A 6000-nucleotide genomic window follows, 5' to 3' on the forward strand; every position below is an offset into this window, starting at 1 on the left:
ATTGAGGCTGCTAAATGTGTGCGGTTGTCCTAGCATCAGCAGAGACCTGGCACAGGGAAAGAAAGGCACAAGACATCTGTGAGAGAGATGTGGTGGACTACTGTGTTTCTTCTCCCAGCCTCTGCTGGCACTTGGCTGGTGCTCTGCGGGTAGATGTGCATGAAAAGTTGCCTTGTGAGTATGGAGGAAACTGAGGATCAGAGAAGCCTCCTCTCATCCAGTGTACAGCAAGCTGGCACTGCACTAGGCCTGCTGGCTTCAGCAGGGGGCCATCTGACTTTCCTACTGCTTCTCACTGGTGACTCTGCTGTGCCCAGCCTACACCAGGCTAATGTTCATGAATCCTGTCCCAGTCTGGAAGACAGCTAGTAGACAGCTGTCTACCATGTTGGCCCTTGTCAGCTGTTACCACCTCACTGCCACTTCCTGAGATGCCCCTATTTGGGTGGTGAAGTATCTATTTTTTCAGGATAGCTAAAGGCTTGCGGTTACCATAAAGCCTCTGACCACTTGTACTGTGCCTCACAGACAGCTGGCATATCAGGAGCCAAAACAGCTCCACATCAAGTGCCTTTCTGTTTCTTTGCATATAGTATGGTTTGTTTTGAAATGGATTTTGGAAAGATTTAGGGCTCTAACATCATTGAAGTATTCCAGGAATGCTTGCTGGCTGTGTGACATCTGTTCTGTGTGCACAGTGAGGAGTAGTAAAAGCATCTGCTCACACTAAGTGCTTAGATCAGATCTGCCATGTAGTGATGTAAGACCACTGGCTTTGGAAAGTTACCCACCCTGTGCCTACTATAAACTTAGAAGCAGTGGTTGTAGTCCTGTGCTGATCCAGTGCCCATGATCCTCACGCACTGCTTCAATTCCAAAGGAGCAGTGAGGCTTAGATTTCTGGAGTATGGGCCAGCATGTAAATGGGCAGTGATGCCCCTTACCTAGTCCTTTAGTCTTGCTGGTCCTTAGCTTGCCATGAGGTTGCAGAAATTTGTCTTTGGTATTAAGTCTAGACCTTGGCTTACACCCAAAGTAGATGAGCTGCTGCCCTGACTTCACCCCTTTGGTGGAAGCCCCCTTCTGCTGTGGTTCTGCCTCTGGCAGGGACCTTCACCTCCTCATTTGTATTTTTTTCCTATCTGAAAGGGAACAGAAGCTTTTGCGCCACACTGTCCAAGTATATCATGGGGCTTCGACAGCAAGAGGAAAATAGAGCTGAGTTATTTAACTTGTTCAAGTCTTAACACCTTTGTGGAAAATTCCCACAGAGGTGAGCCAGTGTCTGCCCTGTACTCTGTGTGCTGAGGAATTATTGCTTTGGAAGATAGTCATTCCTTTTAGATAATGGTAATCAGTGGGGGTGCACTGAGATTTAGGACTAAATCCCATCACAGACAAGCTTTCTTGTTCCACTCTGGTCCCTTTAACAGACGTGCTGATTGACAGCAGATAGGTAGAGGGATGCAGAGTGGCCTGTTGGTTGGAGCTGTTGATGGCCTGCCCTTAAGTGCTGGTAGTGTGACATAGCACAGGGCCAGTTCTCATAACCTATCCCTTCAGTCTACTGTTTTGTCCTTTTGGGGGCCACTGTTTATGTTATACAGTGTAGGCTTTGCCTGCCTTTCCACCAAGATCTACACATGGGCCACTTTCCATGCTCCAGGTCTCAGGGAGGTGGAGCACTCATCCTTCTGGATGAGCCATTGAGTGTGGGCCCAGGCCCATGGAGTTTGTTTTCTGTGCTCAGGATTTAAGACTTCCAGCTTCTTGGTTATTTTTCTTGCTGCTCTCGTAAAGGAGGCGAGGACTGAGACTGTCTACTACCTCTCCATCGCAGAACTGGCTTCAGTTCTCCATCCCTTGGCAATACCCCTTGATTTTCTTTTTGCCTTGAGAGGTCACAGGGTGCCGCCTGGGTCACTGTTCCCCTCTGAACTCCACCTGCAGAACTGAGGCTAATGGAGTCTATCCCAGCAGGCTGTTGCTGGGGCTTCCTCCTCTTCTCTGTGGGAGTTAACTAGGTGTCCCTTCTGCAACTGGGGCCACTCTGGTCTGATGAGAAACCTCTAGGCCTTGTTAGGAAGAGTACAGGCTGTGTGTGCCTGTCTGGACCAGCCCTGTTGAATAGATGGCATGCTGATGTGCCCAGTGTCTGCCCCATAGCACGGGGCATCAGGCGCTAGGAGCTGCTGCTCTGACCAGAGTGGCATAGGCTTCCATAGTCAGTTGGAACTTGCTCTTTCTTACTCCTCTGCAACTATTTCTCTTTTTCATATATTTTTATTGTAATTAATAGAAGGGTTACATTATATTCACCAGACAGATGGTGCATTACTTCCAAACATTGATACCCTTTCTCATGTCTTAGTCTCCATTTCCTTTCCCCCACCCCCCTCCACATCTTGTTTTTCCCCTTCCCTATCCAATTTCAAATAACCAGATAAACATATATACAGATATACAGATAAACGCATATATCAGATAATAAGGTGAAATTCTGTAACAATATGAGATAACCAAGGGACAGCAAAAGAGATGAGAGATGCTTAGTACATTAAGGACAATAATCACTCATTACATGGCTTTTGTTTCTATATCCTGTAGATCCTTCCATTTAGCCTCATACTACATGGCCTTATGTATCTAGGTTTTGCTCTATTGTAAATCTCTGCTAGGAGAGCCCAAGGTTTCTGCTGATTATGACAAATGAGGGAAACCATTGAGCCTATGTTCCTTTGAGTCTGGCTCACTTCGCTTAATATGATTTTTTCTGTCTTTCCGTTTCCTTACAAATAGGGCGATGTCATTCTTTCTGACAGCAGCATAGAATTCCATTGTGTATAAATACCACATCTTGTTGATCCTCATCAACAAGAGGGGCGTTGGGGTTTGTCCATGTCTTTGCTATGGTAAATATTGCTGCAATGAACATCGTTGTGCTTGTGGATTTAATATGTCCTTGTTTGTGGACGATTGGGTAAATGCCAAGTAGTGGAATTGCTGGGTCATAGGGGAGCTCTATGTTTAGTCTTTTGAGGAACTGCCATACTGCTTTCCATAGTGGTTGAATGAGTTTGCACTCCCACCAACAGTGTAGTGGTGATCCCTCCTGGCCACATCCCCTCCAGCATCTGTTGTTATTAGTTTTCTTGATCCTGGCCATTCTAACTGGAGTGAGGTGGAATCTTAGAGTTGTTTTGATTTGCATTTCTTTTATGGCCAGAGAAGTCATTTCTTCATGTATCTATAGGCCATTCTTATTTTTTCTTCAGAGAAGACTCTCTCTGCAAGTATTTCTATGCTCAAGGTCTCTGATGTAAGCATGGCTGATTCTTAGGTGGCTGTGTGCAACATCATTTCTTGTGCCCTTCTCCTGTTTGTTCTGGTCTAGGCTCCACATGGGGTTGCCTATGAGTAGGAGGAAGGAGCTGGATTTTGCCCATGCTTTTTCATTGAGGAAAGTATATCTGCTAGGTTCTGGCAGCATCTGTCTGTAATCTCTAGTTACTCAGGAGACTGAGAACAAAGGATATGAGGATTGTGGTTTCAAGGTGGACAGGGGAGAAATGTATGGGAAACTTTATGTCAAATTTACTAGCCAAAACATTGACACTGGCCGCAATTTTTTAAAAATAGTGTGATTTCTCATATAGAGACTCCTAGGTGTTAGTGCCCTCCCAAGGTGATGAGACCTCCTCCAGGGGATGAGGTTTCTGCAGATGATGGCATACTTCCTTCCTCCCCTCTGCCACCTGCTACCCTGCTTCTGTGGCCTGCTCCTGGGTCCTGCTGTGATGAGCTGGCAGGGTCACATCCTGTCCTAAGGAAATCCTTCATGGCCTGAATAGGTTTTCTGGGAGGTGGAGGGAGTTTGGATGCTCCTTGCGGTGTGGCTTCTGTTTAGGAAAGATTCTCCGGTGATTCACCTGTTGTACTACAGTTTTGCAGCTCACTGTGGGGAGCCTAGTATTTTGGAAGCCTCAGTGCTGTATGCTTGTCTCCTTGTGCAGTCTACCCTGTCCTACTTGCTGTCTGGTGAGGCTTGAACTCAGTAGGTTTGGGTTCTACTCCCATGTTCTATTCTTCCCAGTGGTAAGGCAGACCTACTAAATTTAGTCTCACAGGAATCATCTTGAGCTTGTGGGAAACCAGGTCATATGCATAGCCTGTGTCAGGCCCTGAGTTCAGATGACATGGGCTTCTTGTAACAGTATCAAGAAGTGGAATAAAAAGGTTTCCACTCTAAGGTGGTATATCTGTAGTCCCAGCTACTTAGGAGGCTTAAGCAAGAGGACTGCTTGAGCCCAGGATTCTCATGCCAGCCTAGGTAATATAGTATAAGTCCTACGTACTCCCAAAACATGCCGCATGGAGTTTGGAGAAAAACAGATTTTTTTTTACCCTTCTTGCATTTCTGTGGTGGGGGTGGGGGGCTGGTGGGAGGTTGGCAGTTTGGGGACACCTATTGGAACCTTCTGTGCAAGAAAGTGACTCGAAGAAGCCTATGCCTAGTGAGGTTGAAGGTGGTGCTGGAAATTGGTGTAAGGGGTTTTTGGAGCAGAGAAGCATTGGGCACTCTGCTGTGGCTTGTGTCCCTGCAGGAGAAGTTACACATTAGTAGGTTGGGAAGTCATGTCTAGGTAGTTCAGGGACCCACTCCTAAAGTAGCTGCATGAGCCGCCTGGGAGTGTGGCCGTGATTGGTTGCAGAGGGTAGGGGTGGGGGGTGTACATGTGTCAGTACTAGGGCTTAAATTCATGGATTGGGCAATCTACCTTAGATTTTTTTTTCCTTTAAGGCTGGCAATCTACCACTTGAGCCACAGCTCTGCTTCCAGCTTTTTTGGTGGTAAATTGAATATATGAGTCTTAAGGTCTTTCCTCCCTGACCTGGCTCTAAACCACAATCCTCATTTCTCAGCCTTCTGAGTCTCTAGGATTACAGGTGTGGGCCACTGGTACCTGGCTGTTTTTCTTTCTACATATGATTGTATTATCTTTAGTTGTCAAAGGAGCTACCATTCAGTTAGAGTCTTTTTAGGCCTTGCCAATCATTCAGGATAGTCTGATCCAGTATTCTAGGTTCTGAAGTATGACTACCACTAGGCAGAACTCTGCTCCCTTTGTGATCTGGCCCCTTTTGTGGTTGTGATGCTTGAACCTGAGGTCTGGGCACTGTTTCTGAGTTCTATTACTCAAAGCCAGCACTCTGCCACTTAAAGTACAGTGCCACTTCTGGTGGTTAATTGAAGATAAGAATCTCACTTTTCCTGCTCAGGGTGGCTTTGAGCCACCATGCTCAGATCTCAGTCTCCTGAGGTTGGGTTATAGGCATGAGCCACTAGCACCTGGCCAGTGTGGCTTTTTAAGGAAGTTTTGTGGCCACCTTTTGTAGGCCTCCTTCAGCCCCACTGCTTACCCATAAGGGACTTGCAGCTAAATTCAGAGGTTCGGCTGACTAGAGTGAGTGATCTTTGTCCTGGAGTCTGCCTACAGTGGCATAGCACATTCCCTCCCCATTTTAGGGATCCTTGTCTCTGGGGTCCAGGGCAGAAAGATAGTTGAAGTGTGGCTCTTCTCTGTGGACAAGGCTCTGACTTCCTAGAGGGCTCTGTTTCCTCAGCTCTAAGGTGGGAACTGTACTCTGACCTAACATTGTTTCCCACAATTGACAATGGTCATCTTTACAATTTGGATTTCTGATAGCTAAGAAATCCAGAGGATTAGGGGAGGTAGAGGCAGATAAGTGAGTGGGTCAGAGTAAAGCACGAGGAAGAGGCTTTGGACTGTCCCTCTCATGACTGTCCCAGGCTGTGATGTATCCTGAACCCAAGGTCATGTGGCTTGGGGGAGCTTGGGCTTGACATTGAGAGTCAGTGGAGAATGGCAGTGGGTATATATGAGTGCTGTGACATGGGACAGCAGAGGCCTTGTGTTAGCTTGGGGCCCTTTTGATCTTCAGGGGTTTGGGTGTTACTGAAAGATTTCAAGTGTAGGG

This window comes from Megascapheus bottae, chromosome 3, assembly GCF_031878675.1.
Source record: "Megascapheus bottae isolate mThoBot1 chromosome 3, mThoBot2.hap1, whole genome shotgun sequence".
In the NCBI taxonomy this organism is placed as follows: domain Eukaryota; kingdom Metazoa; phylum Chordata; class Mammalia; order Rodentia; family Geomyidae; genus Megascapheus; species Megascapheus bottae.